The 17368-nt window shown below is 49.5% G+C and overlaps 2 long non-coding RNA genes across 2 annotated transcripts; both read right to left on the bottom strand.

The window, feature by feature from the left end:
* Positions 1–224: 224 nt before the first annotated feature.
* On the bottom strand, positions 225–2041 carry LOC123638119. The gene is made up of 3 exons (XR_006735186.1): positions 1709–2041; positions 539–783; positions 225–393 (listed from the first exon to the last, which is right to left on the bottom strand). It is a non-coding gene; the product is annotated as an uncharacterized LOC123638119 (long non-coding RNA).
* A 7536-nt stretch (positions 2042–9577) lies between these two features.
* LOC123638118 lies at positions 9578–17303 on the bottom strand. Its single transcript, XR_006735185.1, has 3 exons — positions 15483–17303; positions 10373–10518; positions 9578–9749 (listed from the first exon to the last, which is right to left on the bottom strand). It is a non-coding gene; the product is annotated as an uncharacterized LOC123638118 (long non-coding RNA).
* Between the last annotated feature and the right edge of the window lie 65 nt (positions 17304–17368).

Raw genomic sequence — 17368 nt, 5'->3', positions numbered from 1 at the left:
GCCATGTGCTTCGCATGCACACGCCTCGACCGCCTCCCTCCTCAGGTGGGAAGAGGGATTCACAGACATCAGGCAAGTGGTGGAATCCACCCCGCACGCAGGTCCCCGGAGGGCCTAGAATCAAACACACCAAGGCCACTGTCCCAATGCTGGGTACCTGTAAGGATTCTGCAGGGCAACTCTGGAGTGGGCCAGAAGCACCCCTTCCTCTGACCCCTGTTGCAAACATTTCGAAGCCTTTGAAGCCCACAGTCCTGCCTTCGTCAGGAGAGCCTGGCAGGTCAGCACCCTGCCAAGCCTGCCAAGCGCTGCCTCATGTGATCACACGGATGTCAGCAACCACTGTCCCCGGGGGGGAGGCTCTGCTCCTTCTGCATCAGTTCCTGCTTTCAGCTGGAAAATCACAGGGAGATGGAGTTATGGCAAAAGCTACTCTGAACAATTGGGTTTTCATACATATTTGTCAGAGCAAGTGAGTGATTCCCATCAGGGAAGGACTGGGCAGGGTGGGTGGTGAAGGGCAGGGACCCTGGCTCACCTTGAGGGGCAGGTAGGCCCCGATGGTGATCCTGGCACGCAGGTGGACGTGGCCCTGTTTGTAGCTCACCAGGAGAGTGCTGGAGCCCTGGGCCTCGGCTGTCACCCTGAGGACGCTGCACTGCTTAGACCCGGGTGGCAGCCTCTCCACACCAAGAGGATCACACGGTCACCGTGAACTTGCTTTTGCTGGGGAAGGCAGGACAGGCTGAGGGTTCCTCTTTCCTCCTGGGCTTGATATGCAATCTGATGTTTTTAAATTAAAGATTTTTAATTTCAGTATAATCCACACAGTTATACAATTGACAATAATTTTTTCCCACAAATTGAACACATCCTGTATCCTGTACCCAGATAAATAAACAGATTATCGGCACCCCAAAATCTCCTGGAGCCCCATCTGATGTCTAGCCCCTGTCCCGGGGAAACCACTACCCTGACTTCTACCAGCACGGCTCAGTGTTGCTTGATGCTGCACTTTCTGTAAAGGGAATCACTGAGTACAGACTCTTCTGTATCTGGCTTCCTCCACTCAGTGTTGTTCACGAGATTCCTCACTTGCTGCACATTGTGCATCCTTCACCCACATTTCTATACATTGGGCTGATGTGTGAATACAGAGCAATGGGTTTGCCCAAGCTACTGTGCACACTTCGGCCCCTTCCTGTGTGGGGCTCTGATCTACAGGGCTAAGAACATCTGTGCCCCTTCCCTTTTGGGGACACACTTGGGTATTTCTTTTTGTTGTATCCCTAATAATGAGACTCTTAGGCCATGGGGCGCGCATCGTTACTGCCAAATATCTTTCCCAAAGTGGTTCCATCAATTGAAACTGCTACTAACAGTTGCTCTACATCCCTGCCTTTATTTTCCATTCATGTTTTAATTAAATTTTTGAAGCCTTATTTGATTCTCATAAAATACACATAGCAAAAAACCTCCCACTTTTGCACTTTTACATGTAGAGTTCCGGGGCGTGAAGGCCATGCACACTGCTGTGCAAGCATCACCACCGTGTATCCACACAACTCATCTCATAACCTGCAACTCTGTCCCCAAGAAGCAATAACTCCCTCATTCCCATCCCCCCGGCAACCACCCTTCTACTTCCCATCCCCATGAATTTGACTGCTCCGGGTACCTCGTATCAGTGGAATTAGACAGCATTTACCTTTGGTGACTGGTGTATTCACTCAGCACAATGTCCCCAGGTTCATCCACGTGGTAGCATGCGTCAGAATCTCCTTCCTTTTTAAGGCTAATAGTCCACCGTGTGTATGGACCACATTTGGTTCATCCATTCTTCACTGGTGAACACTTGGGTTGCTTCCACCTTTCGGCTGTTGTGAAGAACACGGCTATGAACGTGAGAGGACAAATACCTCTTTGCGATTGTGCTTTCAATACCTTTGGGTATTGAATCCCAAACCCAGAGGTGGGACTGCTGGATCACAGAGTAATTCTATTTAATTTTCTCAGGAATGACTATACTATCTTCCGTAGCAGTGACACCATTGTACGTTCCCTCCAACAGTGCACGAGAATTCCAATTTCTCCACGTCTTCACTGACACTTATTGTTTTTTTTGTTTGTTTTGTTTTGTTTTGTTTGAGACAAAGTCCCACCCTGTTGCCAGGGCTAGAGTGCCCTGGCATTATTAGCCTAGCTCATCTCAAACTCCTGGGCTCAAGTGATCCTCCTGCCTCAGGCTCCCAAGCAGCTGGGACTAAGTGTTTTGGCTAATTTTGTTTGTTTCTATTTTTAATTGTCTGGATAATTTTTTTCTATTTTTCCATAGAGACAGGGTCTCCTTCTTGGTCAGGCTGGTCTCGAACTCCTCACCTCTAGAGATGCTCCAGCCTTGGCTTCCCAGAGTGCTAGGATTACAGGTGTGAGCCACCATGCCCTGCCAGGCACCAGTTCTCTGTAGGTCTGGTACAATTCCTGTGTGAAACTGTCTGGTGTGGGAATTTTCTTGTAAGGAAGGTTAATTATTGCTGCTTCCATTTTGATACTTGATATTGGTCTGTTCAGGGACTCTATTTCTTCCTGATGGAACCTAGGGAGGCTGTGTGTTTCTAAGAGTTTGTCCATTTCCTCCACATTTTCAACTTTATGTGCATAGAGGTTTTTATAGTATTCATAGATGACATTTTATATTTCCATGACAATAGGTGTAATTTATCCTTTCTCATTTCTTATTGAGATTAGAGTCCTTTCTTTTCTGCTTCTCATTAATCTAGCGAGAGGCTGTCAATTTTGTTTATCTTTTCAAAGAACTAATCCTTTGTTTCATTAATCTTCCATACAGTTTTTTTATTATCGATTTCATTTAGTTCTGCTCTGATGTTATTTCTTTTCTTCTGCTGGGTTTGGGGTTGCTTTGCTCATCCTCTTCCAGTTCTTTGAGATGATTCATCAGATTGTTGATCTGTGATCTTTCTGCCTTTTGGATATAGGCACTTATGGGTATAAGTTTCCCCTCAAGACTGCCTTATCTATGTCACACAGACTTTGACAACTTGAGTCTTCTTTATCATTTAGTTGAAAGAGTCTTTTGATTTCCATCTTAATTTCCTCCTTAACTGAAGAATTTTTCAGCAGAAGCTTGTTTAGTTTGCTTGACTTTGTGTAGAGATGAGAGTTCATGCTGGAGTTGATTTCTAAATTTATTCCACTGTCGTCTGAGAAGATGCATGGTATAATTTCTATTTTTTTAAATTTTTTGAGACGTGCTTTGTGGCCTAGGATACGGTCAATCTTAGAGAATGTCCTATGAACTGATGAGAAAAACGTATATTCAGTGGTTGTCAGGTAGAATGTTGTGTAACTGTCAGTCAGGCCCATTTGTTCTAGAGCTCTGTTTAAGTCCATTGCTTCTTTATTATCTGTTCGGAGGGTCTGTCCTGTTCTGTCAGAGGTGTGTTGAAGTACCGGGCTATTACAGTGCTGCTGTTTATCATTTTGTTTAGATCAAGTAGGATTTGGTTTATGAATCTGGCTGCAATTGACTTAGGTGTATAAATATGTAGAATTATTATGTCTTCTTGTTGAATGGTTCTTCATGGTTCTATAGTGACCATCTTTATCTTACATTACTTTTGTTGAAGACTAAGTTATCTGAAATCAGAACTGCTAAGCTGGCTTTCTTTTGGCTTCCATTTACGTGGAATATTTCTTTCCATCCCTTTACCTCGGGTCTGAGTGCATCCTGGTGGGTTAGATGTGTTTCCTGAAGACAGCCGATACCTGGCTTGTGCATATTTATCCATTAGGACAGGGCTATGTCTCTCCAGTGGGCACTTCAAACCATTCACATTTATTGAAGGAATTGATAAGTGGGGCAGATTTCTGTTCATCCTGTTGAGTTGAACTTTGCAACTTTGTATTCTCTCTGGAGCCATTGTGGTACCTGGCCTTTGACCTTCACCTTTGGGATGATTTTACACTGGTGAGTGTTTATTGTGCCGATCTGTGTGTAATGCCGTTCTCGGTACTTCCTGGAGGGCAGGTCTTGTCTTGATGAATTCCCTCAGTCTGCTTGTCTGAGAAGGTCTTTCTTTCCCCTTCATATAAGAAGAGCTGCTTCAGTCTTGATACTGCTCCCTCCTCTGCAATTCCTAGGACATCTCTCTCAGTGCCCTCAAATTGTCTGGCATTCGGTGAGTCACTGGGTCTCTGGCACAATGTGGAGAGTGATAGCTTGTCAGTTTGGTTTGGCTTCCTTAGTCCAGGAAAAAACCCGGCACCTGGGTCTACCACTCGAGAGGGTGGCATGGAGGGATGCAGCCTAACCATGGATTCTGGGGGGGACTTCCCCCATCAGTCTTCACCCAGACCCAGGGACGCCAGGTTATGGAGAACCTTCAAGGGCACAATCTGAGTCACAGATGGGACGCCCATTCTCTGGCCCAGATCACTAGGTTTTAGTCTGACTTCAGATTTTTGGGGACGCCAGATGTCTGATCAGACCTTCAACGGTCATCTGAGTTCGCGTTGCCCCCTCAGACTTTTGGCAACATATGACTATGCTTAAAAACGTCCATCATGGCAACGTTCGGTTGGAACTTTGGGACTCATCGAGCCCTATCCCAATGTTCAGTGAATTAAAGGACCAGGAAATTTGACCCAAGAATGAAGCCCTGCCTGATGGTACCTGAACTGCCATCACCACTGGCAGCAAAGAGTCTAACGACCTCTGCTTTCAAACTTTCTTTAAACTTGTTAGACTTCCTGGTCTTCACTCTGCCTGCCTCATGTCACTTCTGAGCCCTGCATCTCTCTCTCTGCCTCACTGTCTGGACGATGTTTCTCTTTCGGATCCCTCCTTCCTCCTGCTTCCTCTCTGTCTCCATTTCCCTCACCTGAGCAGCCATCCCAGAACTCCCTGCCTGCCTGCACCCCTGCTCCCCTTTCTGAGAGGCTGCAGGGTCAGAAGGCATTGCGAATCAGGTGCCCCCATGGATGAAGCCAGCATGAAATGCCACCCCTTTCCTGTCTGAAGTCATTCTCCTCTTTACTAATCTATATCCTGACACTAGGGAGGAACAATGCCTCTTAGCAATGGATGTGATCTCCCAGCCAGCCCCACTGTTTGGCATAAACTCCAGAACTTGAGAAGGGGCCTCAGGCTCCACAAGCAGAACTGTAAACCTGGCCCTCAAGGTCTTTGATAACCGGGATGGGGAGAGGTGAGAGGAAACAGAGCGGCACTGACAGCAGCCCAGAAAGCAGAAAAAGCTTTTCAAATGGTGGCTGCCACTGTGAAAGGGTTTTCACCAGAGCCAGAGTTACTGAAAAAGGTCCCAGGCAAGAAGAGGACAAGACCACAGCCTTCCACGGGAACTGAGCCCTGCCTCCCTGGCAACTCTGGCTCCCTGGAGTAAAAGTGCCCCAGGAGGTGGGCTCTCTGGCTCTCTCTGGGTCTCCCCCCTCCCCCTCCCCTGCTCTGACATCAGAAACAGCCAGTGTTACAGAATTACTAAGACCTAGGCTGAGCGTAGGTGTTAGTAAAGCCGTATCCAGAGCTTATTGATCAGGAAGGTGCTGGAGAACTGGTAGTCTGACCGTAGCAACTCCGTTTCACCCTCGTTAGTTAGCAGTGTTGGTGTGGTCAGTGTAGTTAGTGTCGCCCATCAGCAGTGCTAGCATAGCACAGTCAGTGCTGTCTGTCAGTAGTGGCAGCAAAGCACAGTCAGTACGGGTCGCTAGCGGTGCTAGCACAGTACAGCCGATTGTCTGTCAGGAGCGACAGCATAGTGCAGTCAGTATTGTCAGGACAGTTAGTATTATCGGTACTGTTAGCCTGGTTCATGGAGCTGGTATCGTAGCATCGTCATTGCTCCCAGCCCAGGTCGTGTAGCTGGCAGTGTTCACTAGTTACCTAGCACAGCTAGGGCAGAGTTCTCATGGATAGACGTGACCAAGCAGCAGAGCACCGCCTGCGATTTGTTCAATGAGGGACTAAGCAATGACACCCTCCTGAAGAAAAATGGCTGGTGCAGTGGTGGATGGGACAAAGGTAGCCATCAAAATAATGTCCAATCAGAGCCTCCATAGCCTTCAACTTGTCAAAATGGAGGTCAAAGCCAGAGGCACCTGATTCATCCAAACATCCTGAAGCAGGGGGATGTCACTGAGGCTGAAGACGCCCACTGTGTAATGACACAATAATCCCGGCTGCGTGCAGTATTGCCACGAGAACCACATTACATCCTACAACCCCAAAACATCCTACTTGATCACAATGACAAGATGAAACTAGCCAACTTTGGGTTTGCCACATGTAGTGACACATTTGTGGAAGTCCTCGTTTTTGTGCCCTAGAAGTTCACCAACGGGGACTACATGGGACCAGTGGTGGACATACAGAGGCTGGGGTAGTCCTCTACACCATGACAGCCAGGACTGTGCCACTGCATGGAGAGAACTGGGGGAATCTTCAAGCAACATCACACCTGCAATGTTGAGATGAAAACATTTCTGAACAAGTTCCTGACCCTTGACCCCCGGGAGAGGCCCATGCTCCTTCAAATGATGAGGGGCATGTGGGTGAATGGGCAGCAGATGCCAGAGGAGACCAGGAAACCACAGTGACTGCCTGCACATGAGTCTCTGTCCTAGCACGGTGCCCTGCTGACATGGCAGAGAGCCAGGAGGAGGGACCTGTCCCCAGGATACATCCAGGGAAGCCGACTCCCACCAGGCTGGATGGCCTGAGGGGAAGACCTCAACCTTCCCCCTGAACATGGGCCGCAGAAGCTCACCAGGAACTGGCTGATGTCACCTTGAAAATACACCCCTTCCTGCCAGCCCAAAAGACCCGCCGGAAGCAGGCAAACGAGGTGCTGGTGGCGGCCAATGCTGAAGCAGAGAGCAAGCGACACACTCACACGTGCAGGTGACAGCAATGGGTGGGAGCTGTCAGCTGTCAGTCCACGCCTGGCCGACCTCCCACTCTGTGTTCGGATCCAGGGAGCGCAGGGTCGGTCATCTTGCTCTCCATTCTAAAGGCAAGGAGACATGTGAAGGGGACTCTCAGGTATTCTGACATATGCAGGACATTCTCATTGACTCTTGCACCCTGCTGTGCCGCACATGTCAGGGCTTCCTCCTCCCGTCTGTCTGACACTCTGTGCCCTGTGACCAACTGCCCGTGCCCTCCCTCTGCCACCCCCAGCCTCTCATCACCATCAAGTTATTCTACTTCCATGAGGTCAGCTTTGCAGATTCAGCAAGTGACGTCACACTGCGTTTGCCTTTCTGAGGTGACGGATACGTTAATCAGCTTTATGTCACCGTTCCACATAGTGCACATATACCTAAACTTCACATTGTACTGCATGCATGTATACATCTATGACTTGCCTATTAAAAAAAATATCAGCAAGACCATATTAAATAACATAAGATGCAGGAAGGGTGGCTAGACCACCCTTAGATACTTGCCCTTAGCCGCTTCAGCTGTCTTCTTGCACTGGCACCACCTTGTTCGACCGCGTGCAGCACGTCTCCCCGGGCCGCAGGATGCAGCACATTCTTAATAAAAAAATGCCAAGTCTCCTGGCAGGCCCCTTCCGGCCCTGGCCCTCTTCCGAGGCAGAGGTCTCGGTCTCCCCAGCCTGGGCAGAGCTGTCTCCTCTTTGCTCTGACTCAAGGGTAGGGTAGTAGGAGGCGGAGCTGTCATATAGATTGATTGGCCTATAATGAGGTTTTGTCATCACTGGGTGGTTGATGATTGGGTCCTGCATCTGCACCCAAGCATCCTCCATGAGTTCAGCGACGGTGGGCCTCAATTTACCATCGATGGTGAGGCACTTCCTCACCAGCTCTCTGAGTTCATCAGAGAAGAAATCTGGTGTCTCATAGATTCCCCCAGTGACATTTTTTTTCATTTGTTCCCAGTTGTCGCCCATAAATGGAACATGCCCGGCTACCATGTTGTAGATGACCACGCCCAGGCTCCAAACGTCCACCTCCGGTCCCACATATTTCTGACGCAGGAACATCTCTGGGGCACTAAAAGCAGGAGTGCCACAAAATCTGTTCAGGTAGCCCTCCTCAGTGAAAGTCTCAGCGAGGCTGAAGTCAGCTAATATAACTTTTTCATGTTCTCCGTCCAGCAGGATGTTGGCCGGCTTCAGGTTGCGGTGGACAACGTGATTCTTGTGGCAGTGTTGCACCACAGCCAGCAGCTGGCGGAATAGGGGACGGGCGTCGCGCTCACTGAGGTACTGTTGTTTCCCGAGAAGCCTGCCAAGGTCCCTGCCACTGGCATACTCTGTTTCCAGGCACATTTGTTTTTCATCCTCGAAGACCCTGATAAGCTTCAGTATATTAGGATGTTGTAGGGCCCTCAGGTATTGAACCTCCCTGCGGAATCTTATCAGCGCAGAGCTGGTCTTCTTGGCCTTTTTGATGGCCACCTTGGTGTTAGTTATAAAGTACACGGCCAGCATCACCTTGCTGTGCGCACCGGAGCCCAGTTCCCAGAGGAAATCATAATAGTCCAACTCCTCCATGGGGACACTGGGGGCCAAATCCTGCGCCATGGCCCCTCTATGCTAAGTCTACGATAACTAACTAATGAACACTCTCAACTATATTAAGTAGGGTAAGGGTACGAACAGTACTAACTACACTAATGACAATAACAAATAATATTAAGTAATAATACTAATTATACTAACATGGCAAAAGAACAATACTAAGTATACTATCTTAATAAAAAACAATATTAACTATGCTACATGAATGCTACTAACAAACAATATTAACCATACTATGGTAACACTACTAACTATCCTACGCTAACACAACTAACCAGCAAGCTAACTATACTAACTACACTAACAATGTTCACTAATGAAGACAAACCAGTAGTGCTACGGTCAAGGTCCACAGGTCACCAGAAACAGCTTCCTGGGCAATAAGACCAAAATCCTAGACGCAGCCGGCGGCTTATGTAGGGGCTGGGGACTTGGTGACAATGGTCCTACATGAGGTCAGAGCAAGAAATGGGCCAGTCATGGCTGGGTAAAACCTACAGTGGTTTTTTTCATTTTTTTGTCACGAGAACATTTTCCTCTTTAAAGGAAACAAGTGTTTTCTGTTTACATGCTTAGAGACACTGATATTTGCTTTATTAGAAATTTAAACCTGTACAATTCTTAAGGGACCTTTCCATCTATAGTTTGAAAACCTTTAATAACTTTAGGCTTTAAAGACCTCGTTATGTGTATCATTGAAATATTTAATTTCTTTTTCTTGAAATTCTGATTGGCGTCAGGGGAATGCTACAAGATAGCTGACATCATGATCCTCCTTTAAGTGACACTCCTGGGGCAGTAAGAAGCATGTGAGGGCCAGCCCTGCAGCTCAGGGCCCAGCCAGCCTGGCCCGGAAGGAGGGAGAATAAGTGGCAGACACCACAACCCAGCCCTGGGCTGCAGGTCGAGCCAGGGCTGACGCGGGACGGCTGGGACCCAGGTGCAGCGGGAGGCTCCACGAAGGCACGGGCTGGAACTGTTCTGGCTCCTGTCCTGGCCTCCTCGGCCTGGCCTTGGATGAGCACTGTTGAGCGGGGCCTGGGGAGCTCCGCAGACCTGGAACCTGGGTGCCAGGGTGGAGTCCCTTCCACGGCCACACCAGCGTGTCGGTGTCGTGCTGGCCCTCGGATTCTCTTGGTCCAGAGGGAGAACATCACAGCCTTCCTGGGGCAGATTTACGGATGAAATAGGGCAGCACGACCACGACTGACAGCTCTGAGGTCGGGCCCAGCACTGAGTGTGCCACAGGACACATCTCCTGGACCTGACAGCAGCCCACGGTGCGGCCTCAGCTCCACCACGCGGGTCTCCCAGCCTTGCCGCAGTTAGGCTCCAGCCCTCAGGACAGCCCTTAACTTTTCACACTAAGGACACGCCGGCACCTCTCACTTGCTCCACGCAGGCAGGGCAAGGCCCCATCATCCCCATGTGAGGAGACGAGGCCGGGAGGGGAGCAGCCTCCACCCCCACAGGCAGAACGGCAGGGACAGCAGAGGAGGACTCTGACCCCACCAGGGTTTTCCGCTCTGAACTCTGCATCCTTTCCCATGGGTGTAGGTGGTGGTGAGAACAGCCATGACCCAGCTCAGGAAGGCCACCCCCTCCTGGCGGCCACTTGGAGCCACAGAGGCCAGGACCCTGGCATCAATCCCCAGGCTGGGCTCCTGACAACTTCTCCTGCTCCGGACAGACGGCTGCCATGAGCTGAACGCGCAGCAGACCCGACTTGTCCACAGGGCAAAGACCCTCTGTAAGTCCATTTCACTTTCAACTCCTGGGAAACTTACCTAGAGCAGCGTCAAAGCCTGGCTCCACGGTGAGACCATCACATGCTGGGAAATTGGAGACGGCTGGCTGGAACTGGTGCTGGAGCTGAGGAGGGACTCTGGCTGCAAGGTCTCCACGACTCCCCTCTGGGCCAGGGAGCACTCACCTAGAGAGGGGGAGGGAGAGAGAGGGTGTGACCAGGCCTGCCGGTCACCACACCCAGGCCCAGGAGACCCAAACCCCAGAATGAGAGCAATCCAAGAAAGCCACCTGCGCCCACGTGCCTTCCACACGGAGGCCCAGGGCTGTCCAGAGCTTGGGGATGGAGCCACAGCTGATAAATGCCAAGGACGAATTACACAGAGCAGGGGTCATGCTGAATCACAAGGAGTTTCAGATCAGCATTTCAGTGTTCATTCTAGAGTGTGCATCCAGGGGCACGGCAGATATGCCAGGCCCACTGATGTGTGTCTCCTGTCCCTGTCACCAGGGGATGAAGGCACATTGACTCTGCGCATCAGGAGGGCACCGGTTCTCCACTAATACACTGAGTGTCACTGGCCAGCAGCAGAGAGCTGCCCCTGCCCTGACGCAGGAAAGGACAGGTTACCAGGAAACAAAAAAGCTGCCCCACGCATCAGAACAAGAAGAGTGGTATTTAATTCTACAAGGTGTGTAGGTGGTTTTAGAAAAATAGCCTGTATTGGCTTGTTCATTTCTGGCAGCTGCTGTCCAGGGCTGTCATGGGCGGGGGATGGGTTGAATGTGCTATGCACAACTTGGGAGAGCAGTTATAAAATTTAAAATCAGTGACTAGTCTGGTAAGTCATTAGTTTCTGGGATCAATGGTGGTAAACTGTGGCTTTCTTTGCTCTAGTGCCCTAGGGCTGAATTGCATTTCCAGTTCCGAAACAGGCAACTTCGGGAGCTGGGCTCTTTTATGATGATTCCTTTCCCTGGCTGGGCTTGTGGAGGACTCAGATTTCTAAAACACTGAAAGGCTGAAAGGCACGGAGGAGGTGGGTTAAATGCTCTCTCTGGAGTTGATGTGAGTTTGAACTGGAAAAGCTGATAAAACCCCTAAGAAGGGCCCGAGAAGCCACCTCCCTGCTCCCTGGAGCCTGGCAGGTTCTCTAAAGACCACGCGAGCCTCCTCATTCTGTACCATGCAGGGTAGAGCTTCTGTCTCCCACAGTGACAATTACTGTGGAGCCTGTGGCCTCCTGGAGGCTGGCATGGATGGGTGGATTGACAGGCCACGATCCCCTAAGGGACACCAACTGCTATCTGGGGAGGCAGCCAAGGCAGCTGATTGAGTGCCCACTGTGTGCTGGGGCACAATGTTACCCATTTCACAGGTGAGAACACTGAGGCTCAAAGCACAAATGCCTTGGTGGAACCTGGCAGAACTGGGTTCGAGTGCAGGCGGGTCAGACATCGCTGCCCGGTGTTCTCACACTGAACAAGCTACTTCTCCCAGCAGCAGACCAGGGAGCTGAATTCATTCATCCGGCTGGGTGGGCTGCAGATTTTGTGGATTTTGGCTTCTACCACAGACATGATCTCTTCTCTGTTCGTGAACTTAGTTAATTAATCTCCCAGCAAAGAGAGAAGGATCCATTTTGCTTTACTGTCACTTGATCCGAACGAGTCCACATGAGCAAAATGTGAACTCACACAGCCCAGGCAGTGAGGGCCCCCAGGACCCAGCCTGCCCAGATTCCCCAGCGGTTCCCCCAGCCCACCCCAAACCTCCCCAGCGTGCAGGCCTCCCTGTGTCCCCTCTGCCGCATCCCCCCAGCCTCCTCTGCAGAGCCCAGTGGCCTGTGCCCTTCAGGCCCAAGGCCACCTCCTCCACCTGGAAGGCCGCTGCCCTCTCAGCAGCCACCAGCACTCCCTGCCACCCACGGGTCTGGTTTCTCCCAGGATGTGAACTCCTGGGGAGCAGGGCTGGGGTCTCACTGCTCCCGGAGCCCCCGCAGCTCCCAGGGCTGCAGCCAGTGCAGAGCCTTAGGTGACTGGGCCTCCATCACCTCCCAACTGCCCCAGGGCTCCTGCTGCCAAGGGACCACCTCCTCCTGTGGGTTACCACCCTGCGTCCCCAGGGAGTGACCGCAGGCTGCACCCCACTCTCCTGCCCAGCCCTGCCTCTCCTGTCCCAGGGTGTCCTTTCTCCTCCTGACTGCCAGCTGCAGTCTCCTCCCAGCTCCTGACCCCCTCCAAGCAGTGGCCCAAGGCCTTCCCCTAAACTTTAATAAACATTGACACTAAGGTAGAACGACATGGGCCAATGTACAAAGAGAATAATGAAAATATAACTTGTCAGCTATGCACAGTCAAGAATGTCTCTATGAGAAATGGATTTGTAAAATGTTAAATGTCAGCATGAATACTTTCTCCCAATGTACTCAATAGATACGAAATGAAAAGCACCAATCATTAGTTCATATCTGCTTCATACCATGAACATTATGAGGTTATAGGAAACAAAGTAATATAGTCAAATAAAAACAAAAAATTAGTGTGAAGTAATTATTTGAAATCAACAGGGTATCAAGAGAAGAAGAGGTTGTATTGTTTTGCTAACATTTTGTCATGTATTCTGAAGCATTATTAGACCCCAAGTAAGTGATCAAGGATTTCTCTTCTGGCCGTGATAGAGCAGTTTGTGGCAGACTAACCCTTTCCACCAAAAGCAACTATTTAAAAGCTGGGTAAAGGGCGTGGTCCATCACACTTGTAATCCTAGCACTTTGGGGGCTCAGGCGGGAGGATCGCTTGAGGCCAGGAGTTCGAGACCAGCCTGGGCAACATAGTGAGACCCCCGTCTCTAAAAAAAAAAAAAAATTAGCTGGGTGTGGTGGCACATGCCCATTAGTTCCAGCTACTTGGGATGTTGAGGCAGGATGATCTCGAGTCCAGAAGTTGGAGGCTGCAGTGAGCTATGATGACGCCACTGCACTCCTCCTCGGCAAAAGAGCAAGGTAACATACAAATCAACTGTTTCAAGTCACTAGTGAGCATCAACACAGGCAAAGATAGAGGGACTATAATTCCTGAGAGAAGGAAAACATAGGGAATGAATTCCACATTTGTCTGGCTTTTCCCCTGAGGGTATTTTCCAAATGGCTATGTAGTGGGCAGTACAGAAACCAAGCAGAAAGAAGTGGTCTTACTGGGTAAAGATGACAGAGTTCAGAGCATGGGGCTACCAAAGAAGCAAGGACAAAACCCCCAAGGGAAAGGAACCAGAGGGGAGTGAAAAACCCCTGTGAACAGATTTCTTTGAAATTGTCATATAGCTGGCACGTACAAGGCAAGACTCCCCAAAAACCTATCAGAAAAGAGCAAGTGGGTGATCAAAGAGCTGAGTGGCAATTTCTGCAGCTGTAGGATGCTGGGCAGTCCCAGCAGCAGCAAGGTGAAAGGGCACTATTATGAAACGAGTAAGGACCTCACTCTAGGAGTAAAGACAAAATCGAAACAGTTCAGCCCTAACAACGCTCAAGACCAAAACTGACTGGATCAAGGTAATCAGCTGGTATCTTTGTAATTTTTCATGTACAATGCCCAGATCCAATAACAAATGAAGCTAAAAGCAAGATGAAATGACTACTCACTACTGGTGGGGGTACATAGGAGGAAGGGACACAAGAGAAATGAAAGAATAGAAACAAAAGAAAAAAGATAATAGCAACTGTTTAAAATGAAGCTATTTTGAAAATACTTATTAATGATAGAGAGGGAAATGTTAACTTTACAGTACAGAAAAATGACACTATCACTTTAACCAAGTAATTACAATTTATATTATTAATCATGAGATGTAGCAACATCATGTGCCTCCTGGTGACTGGGAAGGACTCTACACCTGTGCTTGCCAAGCCTGCATAACTGAGTATAATCGTGAGGAAATATCAGAGAAATCTAAGAGATACTCTACAAAGTTACTGATTAGTCTCTTCAACTGTCAAGATCATAAAAGTCAAAGAAAGACCAAAGAACTCCCCATAGTAACGAAGATTAAAGGGATACAATAACTAAACAGAACATGTTATCCTGGATTGGATCCTGGACTAGATAAAGGACATTAGTGAGACCAATGGAGAAGCTTGAAGAAGGGCTGCAGATGAGTTAATGGTATTATATCAATGTTAATTTCCTGATTTTGATAATCACACTATAGCTATGTAAGATTAGTATTTGGAAGGCTGGGTGTGGTGGCTCACGCCTGTAATCCTAGCACGCTGGGAGGCTGAGGCGGGTGGATTGTTTCAGCTCAGGAGTTTGAGACCAGCCTGAGCAAGAGCAAGACCACATCTCTACTAAAAATAGAAAGAAATTAGCTGAACAACTAAAAACACATATAGAAAAAATTATCTGGGCATGGTGGCGCATGCCTGTAGTCCCAGCTACTCGGGAGGCTGAGGCAGGAGGATCACTTGAGCCCAGGAGTTCGACATTTGCTGTGAGCTAGGCTGACGCCACGGCACTCGATCTTGGGCAACAGAGTGAGACTCTGTCTAAAAAAAAAACAAACATATTTTTATCCTAGTTATACTAGGATATAGGATATACTGTGAATAAAACTGTTTCAGTCTATACTAGCTTATGGGAATGAATAATGTCCACAAACAGCTAAGTTCTGTACACTTTTAGGTGTGTATTACACCAGGTGCCGCAGGGACAGCATGGAGGATGCCGACTGTGTGCTGATTGTCTACCTCATCCTGCTACACAGGTGCCTTCCAAGCCTCTCATCCAGTCCACAGCCCCCGTTCCCTAAGCACTGTCTCCTCACCGCCACCTTTGCCCCTTCCCATCACTGCGAAATGGGGCTTTCTGTTCTGCCTTCTGCTCCCATCTTTGTTCCTCCGTCTTCCCCCCAGCCCAGTCTCTCACACCCTCATACTCTTCCTACAGAGACATCCCTGGTCCCCAGGAACTGCTCCTGAGTCCCCATCAGCCCCACAGGCATCCTGGCCCCACTCCTCCCCGCCACACCCCCATGATGGCCGAAGTGGAGCTGTTCCCAGAGAAGAATTAGGAGAATCAAGACTCCACACAGCGCCCCCTCCCCTGCTGCCCCATTCTCTTCTCCCATGAACTCTCCCATCACAGGGTCCAGACCTGGGCAGGGGCCGAGTTCCCCCACTGCCAGCAGGAGGATCCTTGGGGCAGTCTGTTGTCCTCTGATTCATATAACAGCATATCGATTATCATTCCTGGGCCGTGGGATGCCAGAGCTGCTCGGACCAAGGTACACATGTCTGCCAGTTCTCTCTCCCTGAGGCTCCTGGAAAGAGAAGGACCAACTGTTCCCAGGCTCATCCCCAAGACAAGTCCCCTGGCTTGTGAGAATCAGCTTTGGTCAGTAAGTGATTCTCTTCTCTCAAGAGGCCAGGAGCTCACGCAACTCCACCGCCACCCCCACCCATCCAACATCCACCTTCTTGGTGCTGGAGGGCAAGAGCTTCCTCGAGTGTGCAAGAGGACAAGCAGACAAGCAGGGACAGGTCTCAGCCTGCAATGTCTCTGGCTTGTGTGTTGGGGCCTGGAGGTTGCAGAGCCCAGAGTGTCCCCTGCAGCTGCGAGTGAACCATCAGGAAGGTGGGCGGAGTTGTGGAAGCAACTTGGAAAAGTCCCTAGGAGGTCAGAGGTCTAGGTCACAAGACAACTGTAACAAGGGAAGGCAGGTAAATTGGAAGAAGGGTACCTCCCAGGTAGTAGTTAACCAGGAAAATAAGACAGCAGATTAGCCCAGTGTCAGGAAAGTAAGTGCAAAAGTATGTGGCTGGATAGACAGGTAGATGTCATGAACATTGAGGGTAGGGCTGGGCTAGCAGGCAGGTGAGTGGATTTAAACAGGCTAGAAAATTGACTGGGACAATTAGTTGAGTCACAATAACAAAGGTGACTGCCTATGGTATCCCAGGAGGAGGTGTAGGACACAGTCTGAGGACCAGGTAGATGCTGAGACCAAGCCCAAATCCCTCCCATTGTCCATCTCTGTTCTTCGCCCCTTGGCTCACCCCCCTTCACTCCATTACTGTGTCTTCCATCTGCCTAGGTCACATTTCTTGAGGTGTGCTCAGGGGACAAGATATGGGCTCGATCACACTGTTTAGAAACTTGAGGCACTCATATCCCAGGTCCCACTTGGTTCCAAATGTCATCACCCACCAAAAGAGAACTCCTGGGCTGAGACCTGGGGTCCTTTCTCTCCTTTCCCCCAGCCTAGAGGCAAGAGCTCCTCATCAGTGTCTGCAGCTAGGTGACGGTGCTATCTGCCACTGTCTGGCACTGTGCACATGACAGCTTGTCATTTAAGATTTTGACTTGTAGCAACTTGAGGGTTTCTAAGATGTCTGCATAAACCGAGAGGAGAGGGGGGTACTCAAGAAGAAAGGAAATAATAAAGAGAATGGCAATCTCCAGGAGAGAAAGGAAGAGGAGGAGGGAGTGTACAAAGAGGGTTAAAGCTGGACCAGTGGTTGTGGGAGTGGAGAAGTTCTGGGTCACACTTGGGACATGGGAACCAGACCTGCAGCTGTGCATGAACTGGACCAAGTCATGCTGTGCTCACAGGAAACTTCGCTGGGTAGGTGCCCAGCCAGCTGTGTGGATGAAGGTGTCCTACCGTGGCTGGAGCCAGAAAAATGTTTGAGCTGTCCTTACCTCACTGGCCGCTTGAAGTAAAACCCACAAAGCTGTGCTTGGGCACATCTGAGGTGTCAAATTCCAAGTCCCTTTCAGAGGACTCCGAGTCCTCTCAGGAGAATGAGGTACCTATGACTGCCAATATTTCTGTAAAGAATAAAGAGCGGGGTTTCCCTTCCGCTGAAGGTGGTTATTTTCTTAGGGTATTTCATCATGGGTGGTGAAAACATGCAAAGAATAAGGCTTAAGGATTAGAAGAGGTAGGTTGGGCTCCAGACACAGACTTTGTACCTCCCTAGCAACGCTTCCTTAGGCAATCTGCTTAACTTTTAGGGCCTCTATTTCTTCACACATAA

This window comes from Lemur catta, chromosome 5 (assembly GCF_020740605.2).
Source record: "Lemur catta isolate mLemCat1 chromosome 5, mLemCat1.pri, whole genome shotgun sequence".
NCBI classification, from domain to species: Eukaryota; Metazoa; Chordata; class Mammalia; order Primates; family Lemuridae; genus Lemur; species Lemur catta.
This window is presented reverse-complemented; position numbering and strand designations above follow the sequence as displayed.